Source organism: Mercenaria mercenaria, chromosome 17, assembly GCF_021730395.1.
Source record: "Mercenaria mercenaria strain notata chromosome 17, MADL_Memer_1, whole genome shotgun sequence".
NCBI classification, from domain to species: Eukaryota; Metazoa; Mollusca; class Bivalvia; order Venerida; family Veneridae; genus Mercenaria; species Mercenaria mercenaria.
The window spans coordinates 4,514,025-4,528,171 of NC_069377.1; the positions used below are offsets into that span (position 1 = coordinate 4,514,025).

General features: G+C 34.4%; 1 protein-coding gene across 6 annotated transcripts in view; it reads left to right on the forward strand.

Moving 5' to 3' along the window:
* LOC123536137 (uncharacterized) overlaps positions 1 to 14,147 on the forward strand; it is a 63,632-nt gene that overhangs the window by 22,112 nt on the left and 27,373 nt on the right. For 2 of the 6 annotated variants that reach the window (XM_053528840.1, XM_053528841.1), the window contains 3 exons: positions 6,933 to 7,045; positions 7,635 to 8,412; positions 9,217 to 9,338. The exons of 2 other annotated variants lie outside the window; for them this stretch is intronic. The gene's annotated coding sequence lies outside the window, so the exon portion shown is untranslated. Of the gene's footprint in view, positions 1 to 4,911; positions 5,567 to 6,932; positions 7,046 to 7,634; positions 8,413 to 9,216; positions 9,339 to 14,147 lie in introns of those variants that run through there. 2 more of the 6 variants (XM_053528842.1, XM_053528844.1) reach the window with 2 other exon arrangements.

Here is a 14,147-nt window from a genome sequence, read left to right on the forward strand (position 1 = left end):
TTTAAATGGTATAAGAAATGGCAAAATGATACATGATCGATACAAGCGTTACCAGTCTTATTTAAAATAACATAAACAAGAAAGTGTCACTCAGTTTTAATTGACAGTGTCATCAGTTTGTATCATCTACGCCATAAGATGCAGATTTCACACATGTAAAGTCGCACATTTGACCTTGAAGACGTGTTTTCTTTTTCTGAAAATGTTCAACGGGCTCCGCTGGTAATGTTCGGTTTATATAGGAAGCTAATTTAATATTCCTTAAAGTAAAAACTATTTATGATTATATTGAGTACGCCATAAATAAAGTACAAGCTGTTGATACATACGTTACGTATGGTAACGTATGTATCCTTATATACTTGATATCTTACTGACAAACCATTTTATACAACATGAGGCTTCTTTTATTTTTTGAAGTCAAGGTTCCAAGATAAAACGCTCGGGCGTTTTAATTTGCTGAAAAGTTGTTTTTATCACTATTTTTGTTCAAAACGTCATGCAAATTCTATTTTTAAAATCTGATAATATATGCTTTAATATTAATTTCTTGTTAAAAAGGTTTTGTTTACAGAATTGGTCGTATGTCATGGCATTTTTATCGTAAAGATAGATGTTTGACATTTTTTTGAATACAAAATGAATCAGTGGAAACGGCATACCCGTGGTGCCCATAGCACAGTGATCGGAAACGTATGTATCAATACATAGATTACATAGGTTATTGGTGTATGTGTGCGTGTATTAGTAATAATAACTCACTGTTGACTTGGGGTTACTGTTAAGGTAAAATTCCTACAGTAAAAGGGCATACAATTTTGTTCCAACCGTGATATGGCTTGAAATATTTTTTACAAGATTGTAAATATATTTGAAAAAGTCTTTACAGTAAAGACAGACTTAACAGAACTGTTAATTCTGAATGACTTTATATGTAGAATTGTCGGTTTGTGTTGATGCTTGGTTCATGAATGTGGTTGTACTCAAATAAAATGATCTTTTCTTCATTCTTTGGAAAAGTTCTGACATGGTGACTTTTGATTAAATTTAATTTTTAATATTTGAATATGCAGTTATTCTTCTTATATACAGTTTAATGTTGTGTGATTCATGGATCCAATGACAAAAGCACTTGTTATAAGGGCTGACACCTTACAAATATACAATAGAACGAGATTATCAGCGCCGCCTTTGAAATTACGAATAATTAATTTGACAATCGTAAGGAATAATTAATTTGAATAATTAAGTATTTGTGCTTTTCATTTACAATGGTCGGCTTCAGTTTGGTGGCAATCTTGAACACGAATTTTGGTGCCCCAAAATGAATTGATTCGTTATTCTTAATTTGGGATACATACGTTACCATAAGCATATTTCTGATCAGATGGTTACCAAGATTGTACAGTCATATTGTACATAAGATTATGCTGATTATATGTCAACGGTTTTACTACAAGGGAATAACCACAATATTTGTTGTTTAAAAGTATTATTGTAAAGTTGCATGTTTTATTTTTTGACAAGTTTATTACATGTTATAATTGATTGACATAAATGTTTACAAGAAAAGCTTGATAATCAAATGAACTTAAATTCGTGGTATAAGATGCATAATGTTGGTAAATAACAATCATATTTGCCACATACTAAAGACGCTCGCTACAGTTTCGTATTTTTTTCTCAATAATAGATTTTGATGAAATGTTTTGTATTAAAAGATCATGTTATGATATATTGAAAAATGAAATAAAAATACTAGGTCACGAGCTTTGTTTCAATTTAATTTGTCCCTAGATATGGTGCTATTTTAAACATTTTTCAAAATTTCTGTAATCCTAAAATATATTTCAGTAAAGTACAATGATCAGCATAAATTTCATTATCTAAGCATTTTTATAATGGAAAACAATATATCTATTTGAAACATGCTCAGAGAAATCAAAAGAACATGATTTTGTAAAGGAAGGAATACTTGTTAAGCAGACCCAAGGACTATTTTTGCATATTTTTGTCAATTTTAAGTTGGTACTTCTGCTATTTTATCTAGTTTCACATAATAGAATTTAATCAAACTCTGCGCATACCTTTGGTTATGTCTACCTAATCTAAAACAAAAAGAAAATTGATAGGTCACCATATTAGATTTCGCTTAAATCAAATTACAACGAGGTGGGGTGTGGCGGGCATTTATACAACGCAGGTTGGCACGAAATACTCTTTCAGTGTTTGAGCAAATGACTTAGAAATGTATATATAAAATTATCAAACGGCAGGTTTCTTAATAATCGGATTTAAGGTGTTTCTGAAGCATTTTAATGGCACAGAACGATGACAGTTTCCCCCGGTTTTTTTAACAAAACCTATAGTTTACGAATGTACGGTACGGGTACGGTATGGGATTAGAAACAGCTGTGACTCAATGCAGAGTTGGAGCTTTGGTATAAATAACAGACTCCAGTATATGTCGGATTGAAGCAATTTGAACTAAAAGTACTTTAAATGTATATATTTTGTAACCATGGTGATACTTACCCTAACCTTTAGTCAGTATATTATACATTTTGTACATCAAATGCATGCGAACATACAATAATTTGCGAATTTTTGCCGTACGCAACATTAGATAATCACTTCCGGGCATGCGCAGAAGACTGCACCAACACTGTAGTGAGTTACATCGAAACCAAATTGGCACGGCGTTGGGGTAAATATCGACCCGTCCGGGAAAACTGTAGCGAGTGCCTTTAAGCCTTACTTCAATGTATTTTTTGTCATACCCATGTAAATCAGTGTAATGATACGTTACTTTGGTAGTGCAGCTTAAGATACAAGCAGGACACAAAAAATATTCAAATTCCTCTTCCAAATGTATACGTTAATGGCATCATAAAGTATATATATGATTTTATGAGCTAATTATGTTTGCGATTTGCCTTTTGTCAATGTTTTTAAATATGTATTGTAACTGTTAAATGTTCGTTCAATAATCTGCTAGCGAAACTTCCGAGGTATATTTCCCTTAATAACTTTAAGCCAACGTTATAATGTAAGAGTTAACCATAATTATGAAAAGTCGTATACATAGTTAAAGCTTCAGCCACGACTAATTTCTTGTCTGTATGTATCCATGAAATCGTGAATTAGTGCGCCTTAATGTCGCATAACGTATGTATCTTAAAGCAAAATTACAAAGAAGAGCGGTATATTTCAACAATGCATAACGCCTAAACAAGTTAAGTGGTGTTGCTGATTTTTCACTATCTTTAGTAGAACACATTGTATTTTAAGTCGGTTTAACTTTTTAAGACAAAAATATTTCAACATTTTTATAAGGCAATTGCTTGTTATTAACGACTTTGGGCGCTATACCAAATTTAAATTTATAGATACTTAAATGTTGGCGAGGGATACTATATTAAGTACTTGCTAAACTTTAGGCTTTCAGTACATCACGTGTCTGATAGACAGGCGGTTAAATCTTCCTACATTGAGCAAGAGATAGTTATAAATGATCACCAAAATATTATTGTAACAGAATTTTACTTGATTGACTCTGAAAAGAGCGAAGAAAAAAGTCGCTTGAAGAAGTGGACTGCACCTTATCCTCTTATTTTCGTACACTGTTCCTTACCATCAGACAAAAAACTGTGTAATTTAAAATTACGACTTTTAATCAGCTCCAGACTAACCATGATTGAAATATATGAAATTTCACTTCTTATCAGAAAAAATAGCTCACAACTATTTGAATAATTAGGGAAAAAAGACCATTTTTGCTAATCGCACTATTCCTTATCCAGTGTTTTCAGGAGGATTTTCTATCGATTCAAATCCCATGACCAGCATTCCAGACAAATTACAGCACTGTTTCCAAAGTTAAAGGTACCGATAGATAGAAAAAACAGTGGAGCAGGTTGATAGCCATGTGTCATGGTCTAGAAATCTTTGAAAAAGATAAAAAGTAAGAAAAACTCACATTTTCAGTTTTGGCCGCCATTTTGTTTCGGTGGTAAGGAGTAGATCGAATACCCCCCTTGCGGTCAGTGACCCGGAACAGTTAAACTGCTTCTGGATGATAACTCAAGAACGTTTGGTCCTAGGATCATGAAACTTAATACTGTAGTCCAGAAAATGACCCCTATTGACTTTGAGGTCTGTAGGTCAACGGTCAAGGTCACAGTGACCTGGAACAGTTAAACCATTTCCAGATGATAACTTGAGAGAATGCTTGGGCCTAGGATCACAAAACTTAATATGGAGGTTGATCATGACCAGCAGATGACCCAATACAATTAAACCATTTCCAGACGATAACTTGAGAACACTCCCGTCTCTAGATTTGCCATAGTAATAAGGCTTTTGCCATGGAATTCCATGGAGTTCCATGGAAAAAGCCTGGAAATCCGTGGAATATTGAAATTCTCCATGGACATTGAATGGAACAGTAAGTTTGCCATGGATTTCCATGGATTACAGCCAAAATATTGATCAATTTCCATGGAAACAGGAGCTTTTGCCATGGAAAGTTGGACTTAGTAAAATTTTGGGATGGAAAATAGCACAGAAAATAACTTAGAAAATTTTTGCGATAGAAATTGATGGAAACTGTGGTCTTAGAATTTTTTGGAGGTATTTCTTGTGAACATAGAATATTTTAATGGATTAGTATGTTTTATGACCAATAACTACAACTAACTTAATTAAATAGGTAAAACAACTAATGGAATTACAGTAAAACCTGTCTTAAGAAGCCAGCCAAGGCAGTAGGAAAAAGTGGCTGCTTATGGCAGATGGCTGCTTAATGCAGGTAATTTATAGCATGAATAACCATTTTGGAAAATGAGACACTGGCTGCTTAAGACAGGTTGGCTGCTTAATAGAGGTGACTGCTAAAGTAGGTTTTACTGTAAAACATTTATTGTAATGCAACGTATCATATAAACTCACCTTGCAGATAGATTCATTTTGAACTAATCTTTAAAAAAAAAATTGAAATATCATGACTTTTTCTCCTAGGATAACACCAAAAAAGAACAGCACTAAATTTTACAATTCTTTATACCAACATTCAATAAAAGTTACCTGCCCAAGGGATTCTTAGTTAATCAAGTAATAAATTATTTGGTTCTTTTAATCTTCTGTAGTGTACCTATTGCTTGTCTCACAACAGGAGATTATCCCAGACTGCATGATAAGATCTTGTCTGCTTTATATTTAGAAACTCATAACAAGAGATCAACCAATGAAAATAAAGTCTGTGAACTACTTCTGGGGGCTGTAATTGTACCCCAAAAAGTAATCCTGGACTTTTTTCTGTTTAATATCAGGGTTAACTTCAAAAATAATAAGTATGTAAGTGGAATAAAATCAACCTGTGGTACAAAAATATTTTTAACATCCCAGATGTATCCTCCAATAGCTGACTGTAAATGACACATTTGCCCAAGAATATATCTAAATTTCAAATCTACATAGGAAGTTCTTTGTTTGAGAGCAGGATGGAGTTATTTTACTGTGTTTACATGCAGCTTGGAAGTTATCAATAACTAAAAGAATACACCAGGTGAGTTCATAAAATTTATTCATGATTTTCCAACAGCAATGTAGAATACCTAATAATAGCAATGTAACAAAACTAGTAAATGGATTCAAACTGGAAGCAGGTGGCTTAGATTTCATTGTGTTATGCAACAAATGATTTTGCTTCATATATATTTTTGTTCATTTATTTAACAGCTTTTGTTTTGCAAAGTTATATTAAGCAGCTGCAATTTCTAGTTTATAGTGCTTTTAATTTACTAAAAGGAAAATTGGATACTTTTTAAATGAAATTATTCAATGGGGTCAATAAAATTTAAGCCAGAAGAGTTATCTCCACAGGTGGCACTGCTGTATTACAGGGTAAGCAATGCTACCAGTCAGCTGACCACTGTTTACTAAGTAAATTCAGGGAATTATAATACGTGTTTTTAACCTGTTATTAAATTGGTTTATTGGTGTTGCACACATTTATGTTAATTGATTTAATGAGAATTATGTTTTTAGTAGAAAGAAATGTTTATGGATTATTTACTTGTTATCAGGAACAACTGATACGTATTAGACCTTCCTGTATTAGAGACCTTCCTGTTGTTATTAATCGATGATTATGCTTTTTATTGAAAGTGTTTAGCACTGTTTCGAAAATTTAGCAATAATACACATATTAAGCAGCTATTTGTTATTTAGGTACTATTACATTTTTCTTTTGAATTCTGATATATTCAACTCCCTAGTTGTTTCCAATATTAATATGATTTTTAAATTTACAAAAAAAAAAAGAATCTTTCAGTGAAGTTGATGTCTAGTCCCTTGGCTCCAACATTAAATTATTAAAGAGCCTACTAAAATGAAAATCTAAGTCTAACATTTACCCTTTTCAACACTATATAAACTGGAATGTACTAGTAAATGAAAATTGGTTATAATGTACAGATGTATGTATTCATTTAGAGGAGTCTTACAGAATACTAGTACATAGTTATATATATATATATGATGTTTAGGGAGATTCTTTCAGAAAAAGATAGTTTTGTTAATGTAATATCAAACTTTCCATGAAATAAAAAAAAAAAAAGTTAATATTATACACTTAAATTGTATTACAAAATTTGTATGTTTAAAATGTGTGCCAAAATTCAAAAACAAAATTTTTATATAATCTTATCCAAGGGTAAAGTTAGAAATTTTGTTAAATGTGCAGGTATTTATGCTGATTAATATGTAACCCTCAATTTGCCACATCTGAATAAAAGCGGCTTATAAGATATTTTTGGTCCCATTTATTCATCATGATGTACAGTTTTAATTTCAGGTCATTGACATACCTAATAAATAATAAATCAAATTTTTTATGGACACCTAGGTTTTAAACTATATCTGTTTTTCAGGAGTATATAAACAGCATACAGTATGAATGAATGAATGGAGATAATTCAGTTTAGTGACCCAATGTATTGTGTTCAGAGAAGGCTCCATCCAAGTTCCAACAATTCAAAGATATGTACGTAATTACTATAGTATTATAAATACATGTACACACTACCATTGTTCTATGTTTGATTGAAAGTGGGCAACTGACAATTTTCCCGAACACTACTGAATGGATCAACTTTATAATTTCAAGCAGAACCCACGACAGGTTTTATAATTATCTCCCTTATATCAAGTCCAGACTAATATTTTATGAAATGATTAAAAAAGTACCAAATTAAGTTATCACTTGGCATTCAACACAACTTTCGGTGTTAGTGCAGGTAACTGGTAGAATTTAAATTAGGTCACCATTTATACAATAATAGCAATGCATAAGTTGAACCTACTGATCACTACCCCAAAACATTGAATATCTGTCTGCATGCCTTTTTTTGGAACCTTATTCTACCAACATTTGAAATCAAATTGAAAAATGCATTTTCTTGAAACTATAATAAGTAATGTTATTACTTGCTTAAATCTGCAGTGCTGCCTGTATGATAAAGATGCACTACTTTGAATACCATTTTAAATTTTGAAATTAAGGACAAAACTAATGAAGTAAATGCTTTTATGGTTTAATTAGTTTAATATCTCTTGGTTTATTATTTTAACAGGTTAATGCAGTGAGGCAAATGATGGCTTTGTGGCGGTTAATGAAAACTACATGGTATTTTAAACTGATGGTGGCGAAGAGTGACAGAAAATTTCTCAACCAATAGTTACATTTAGTTGAAAGTGATGGTATAATCTTATACCGACTATACTGAATTATAACAAACAGTGGAAAACATTGATATACTACAATGACAGTGGATCTCTATAGAAACTGGTGACATTTTAGCTCCATATTGTTTGTTCTATTTTCTGTCACCTAGTTAAGAAATGTCAAAATTCATAAGCAGTTTTGTTATACTACAGACTATTATGAAATTATAAATTAAGATCTGACATGCATAAGTGTTTCTGATTTTCATTTCAGTCCAGTTCTGTCACCAACAAGTTTCCATGGTATTTCCACGGATTTCCGCAGTTACTTGCCATGGCAAGCCGTCTGAATACTCCACGGATTGCCATGGCATTTCGCTGGTTTCCACGGTTATCTGTGGTGTACCATGGATAGCCATGGATTTCCATGGAAAGCCATGGATTTCCAAAGAACCCTGTGGCATTCCATTGAATTAATGCAGTGAGGCAAATGATGGCTTTGTGGCGGTTAATGAAAACTACATGGTATTTTAAACTGATGGTGGCGAAGAGTGACAGAAAATTTCTCAACCAATAGTTACATTTAGTTGAAAGTGATGGTATAATCTTATACCGACTATACTGAATTATAACAAACAGTGGAAAACATTGATATACTACAATGACAGTGGATCTCTATAGAAACTGGTGACATTTTAGCTCCATATTGTTTGTTCTATTTTCTGTCACCTAGTTAAGAAATGTCAAAATTCATAAGCAGTTTTGTTATACTACAGACTATTATGAAATTATAAATTAAGATCTGACATGCATAAGTGTTTCTGATTTTCATTTCAGTCCAGTTCTGTCACCAACAAGTTTCCATGGTATTTCCACGGATTTCCGCAGTTACTTGCCATGGCAAGCCGTCTGAATACTCCACGGATTGCCATGGCATTTCGCTGGTTTCCACGGTTATCTGTGGTGTACCATGGATAGCCATGGATTTCCATGGAAAGCCATGGATTTCCAAAGAACCCTGTGGCATTCCATTGAAATGCATGGAACTGCATGGATTTTTTTTTCGTTTTTTTTTTCATAAAAAGATGATGTAAATTGGCAGTCCGAATACTCCATGGAATATTTTCCATGGATTTCCATAGAATTCTATGGCAAATCTAGAGACGGGCTAGAACACTTGGGCCTAGGATCATGAATTTTAATACGGATGTTGATTATAACCAGCAGATGGCTCCTATAGATTTTCAGGTCAGTAGGTAGTTCAAGGTCACTGACCCAGAATGGTAGTGATGATTAAACCGTGACTGGTAAATGACCCATAATTATTGATTTAAGGTCAGTACATGTACTTCAAACATCCAGTGCACAATGACCAAATAATTTCTGTTCCTTGTGCAATTACTGGATGCATGAAGGGGGGCATTTCGTGTTCTATGAGCTCTTGTTAATCTTAAAAAGGAAGTATTAAACATACGATATTTCTCATTACAGATCTGGTGCAGCTGTTCTGTGCATGCCCGGAATGATTATCAATTGGAGCGCACGGCAAAATTACGCATTTTTTTGCACGCATTTAGTGTATCATATGCATAATATACTGACTAAAGGTTATGGTTAGTATCACCATGGTTACAAAATATATATACATTTAAGATATTTTTTGTTCAAATTGCTTGAATCCGGTATATACCGGAGTCTGTAATATATCACAGGCGCACCAGATCTGTTTTAGTCACAGCCTTAAACATATGGTAAATCAAGGCGAACAATCCAGAAAAAGTAGGCTATACTGGGATGACAAAAAAAGAAATTCTTTGTTTCATATAAAATTCAGCTGCTAAAGATCAATTTTGATACAGTGTCTAGACTTTCACTCTGTTGAAGACCAAGTTCCCCAAGATAACCATACATTTGCTCCAAGAAAATGAAAAGAAAAAGAGGTGTTCAATAGTATGCACTATGCAATGAAGTGCAAGTCAATAGTTACTGAAGTCAGGTACCCTCATATTGCCGCATTTCAGAAAGCGGTCCGCAATAAACACCCTACTTTCGTTTTCAAGTAAACAACTTGAAAATAGGTGAATATACAAATGTAAGCATGAAAAGTCTCTCATTTTATGTAAAATTCATTCCACAAGTGAAATAATCTCCATGTCCCCTATCTCAAAGGTCAAAGTCACACTTAAAATTAATTGAGAGTTTGTCTGTGCCATATATTATTTTTATTAAGCCTGCTTTTGTCCGGACCATAACTTTGACATGCATGAATCAGTCTTGTTTATATTTGGCATGAGTGTTTACCTCAATGAGAAGGCATGTCAGTGGAAGGCATGAGAAGGCATGCGCAAACCCCATGTTCCTATCTCAAAGGTCAAGGTCACAGTTGGGGGTCAAAGGTCAAACTGAAGCTTGTCCAGAGCACTTCTTCTTCGTGCATGGTGGGATTTTGATATTTTGTCCAGGGTTTCCGCTGCAATTCGCCAAAGGCGAAAAAAATAAAAAATTGGCGAAAAAAGTTTTTCCTGTAAATTTTTTTTTATAATGTGTATTTCTCTGTCTAATTACTCTCTGTCTTGCCTAAAGAATCAGTATTACCCGCGGCGTTTCCGTTCATGATACACAATACATAGCGTGTCTCCAAACGAGGGATTAGCGATTCGGCATCAATTACACAAGCTGCCACGTGCATCTCGATCTTTGACTTTAATTTAAACATGCTATAAACCAATGACAGCTTTGGATGTAGACCACGTGATGTATTTTATCAGCAAAATTATTAAGCTCCGCCTTCCTTTACATATGTCATCGTTGATTGAAGTAATATGGCGTGGTAGTAAACAAATGAAAGTCATCGATGTTTCATGGACTGAATTGAAAGACACTGATAGCTGATTTATACATGTTTAACAAGCGGAATCACGAAAGTAGTGTCAAAGTAGCAATTTCTACGTTATATTTTGTAGCAAAACTTCGGAATAAACGACTGACGGGACATCCGCGATAAATTCCAGTAATTTTTAGCTCGACTATACGAAGTATAAGGAGAGCTATCCTACTCGCCCCAGCGTCAGCGTCGGCGTCTTTCCGTGTCCCCTCCTTGGTTAAAGTTTTGGTGCACTTTCTCTGTTTTCAACTTATCTCTGTAATTACTTGATGGATTTGATTCAAACTTGAAATAATTATTCCTCATCATCATCCACATCATCTGACATAAGGGCCATAACTCTGGCCCCAATATTTCATGAATTATCCCCCCTTTTTTACTTAGATTTTCAGGTTAAAGTTTTGATGCACTTTCACTCTGTCTCTGTTATTACTGAATGGATTTGATTCAAACTTAAAATAGTTGTTCAACATCATCACCCACATCATATGACACAAGGTGCATAACTCTGGCACCTTTTTTTCATGAATTATGGCCCCTTTTTACTTAGAATTACAGGTTAAAGTTTTGGTGCACTTTCACTGTACCTATGTTTAAGTGTTATTACTGAATGGATTTGATTCAAACTTAAAATAGTTGTTCAGCATCATCACCCACATCATATGACACAAGATGCTTAACTCTGGCACAATTTTTCTTGAATTATTCCCCTTTTTACTTAAAATTTCAGGTTAAAGTTTTATGCACTTTCACTCTATCTCTGTTATAACTAAATGGATCTGATTCAAACTTAAACAATTGTTCAACATCATTGCCCTTATCATATGACACAAGGTGCATAACTCTGGGACCAATTTTCATGAATTATTTCCCCTTTTTACTTAGAATTTCAGGTTAAAGTTTTGATGCACTTTCACTCTGTCTCTGTTTTTACTGAATGGATTTGATTCAAACTTAAAATAGTTGTTCAACATCATCACCCACACCATATGACACAAGGTGCATAACTCTGGCACCAATTTTTCATTAATTATTCCCCCTTTTTACTTAGAATTTTATTTTAGGTTAAAGGTTTGATGCAATTTCACTCTGTCTCTGTTATTACTGAATGGATTTGATTCAGACTTAAAATAGTTGTTCAACATCATCACCCACACGATATGACACAAGCTACATAACTCTGGCATCAATATTTAATGAATTATGCCCCTTTTTGCTTAGGATATACTTATATATAGTGTTCTGATACATTTTATCTTTACCTCTCTTATTACTTTAAGTTGATATTTTTGACATAGACTCAGGCTATTGTGCAATATCTTCATCCACAATTGGAGTCATTAAACACTCCAGTGACAGCTCTAGTTTCCTCAGATGTGCCCAGTTTCACTATCCAGCATCGAAATAGTCGAGCGCGCTGTCTCCTGTGACAGCTCTTGTTAATAATCATGATCGTAGATTGATTTTGGCAAATTCCAATGAAAAACAGTGATAAACAAGCAGAAATCAATGGTAAAAATTAACCCTGGCCATAGAAAATAAGTTATAAATTTTCATTTTTAGCTCGACTATTCGAAGAATAGTCTAGCTATTCTACTCACCCTGGCGTCGGTGTCGGCGTCGGCGTCACACCTTGGTTAAGTTTTGCATGCAAGTACATACAGCCATCATTTAAAGGCATATAGCTTTGAAACTTACTTATTCTTTTTATAGGTCAATTACCAACCTCACTTGGTCAAGTTCCAAAACTCTGACATGTATTTTGAGCAAATTATGCCCCCTTTTGGACTTCGAAAATTCTGGTTAAAGTTTTATATGCAAGTTACTATCTCCAAAACTAATGCAGATATTGAATTGAAACTTCACATGTGTCTTCGGGGTTATAAAACTAGTTGATATCAGCAAGTCCCATAACTCTGACCTTCATTTTGGCCAAATTATGCCCCCTTTTGGACTTAGAAAATTTTGGTTAAAGTTTTGCGTGCAAGTACATACAGCTATTACTAAAAGGAATAATAGATTTGAAACATATTTATTCTTTTTCTAGGTCAATTACCAACCTCACTGGGTCAAGTTCCATAACTCTGACATGTATTTTGAGCAAATTATGCCCCCTTTTGGACTTAGAAAATTCTGGTTAAGGTTTTACAGGCGAGTTACTATCTCCAAAACTAATGCAAATATTGAATTGAAACTCCACATTTGTCTTCAGGGTTATAAAACTAGTTGATAGCAGCAAGTCTCATAACTCTGATATGCATTTTGGTCAAATTATGTCCCCTTTTGAACTTAAAACTCTTTTGATATTTAACATTTTGGGTAATATTTTCCTGCTTCTGGGACAATATTTCGAATAGTCGAGCTTGGCTGTCTTATGGACAGCTCTTTTATAAATAATGCTAGTCTTGATTGCCTTTTTTTTTCGTTTGTCACACATTTTCGAGACCCCAATTTCCGATTAATTTTGGTCATTCAGAGGAGACCTACCTATGCAAATTTATTTTTTAAATTTTTACTGAAAAGTAACCTGCTATTTTGGCAAAGAAATAAAAATATTTTCTCAAAGTTTGCCTGTATATTCACCTTTATGAGACAGAGTGTCATGCGCAAGAACCAGATCCCGAGGTCTAAGGTCAAGGTCACACTTAGAGGCCAAGGTCAGATACAAGAATGACATCGTCTGGAGAATGTCTTGCATAAGGGGATTTTGATGTAACTTGACTCATATGTTCAACACCATGAGGCAACCTTGTTTTTAGCTCGACTGTACGAAGAATATGGAGAGCTGTCCTACTCAGCCCGGTGTCGCCGTCCTTCCGTGTCTCCACCTTGGTAAAAGTTTTTTTGCACTTTTATACGCCCTTTTGAAAAACTGGACGTATCATGGGAACACCCCTGACAGGCAGTTGGGCGGGCTGGTGGCATCCACAGACTTTGTCCCGAGCATATCTTCTTCTTGCATGGAGGGATTTTGATGAAACTTGACACAATTGTTCACCATCATGAGACAGAGTGTCCTGCGCAAGAACCAGGTCCGTAGGTCTAAGATGATCAAGGTCACACTTAAGAGGTCAAAGGTCAGATTCAAGAATAACTTTGTCCGGAGCATATCTTCTTCATGCTTGGAGGGATTTTGATGTAACTTGGCACAATTGTTCTCCGTCATGAGATGGAGTGTCATGCGCAGGAACCAGGTAGGTCAAAGGATACAAGAATAAAAACTTTGTCCAGAGCATTTCTTCTTCAGGCATGGAGGGATTTTGATATAACTTGGCACAAATGTTCACCACCACAAGACGGAGTGTCGTGCGCAAGAACCAGGTCTCTAGATCTAAGGTCAAGGTCACACTTCGAGGCTAAAGGACAGATACAAGAATTACTTTGTCCGGAACATTTCTTCTTCATGCATGGAGGGATTTTTAGCTTGACTATTCAAAGAATAGTAGAGCTATTGGACTCACCCATGCGTTGGCATCCGCGTCGGCGTCCTAATTTGGTTAAGGTTTTGTATGTAAGCTGGTATCTCAGTAACCACTTG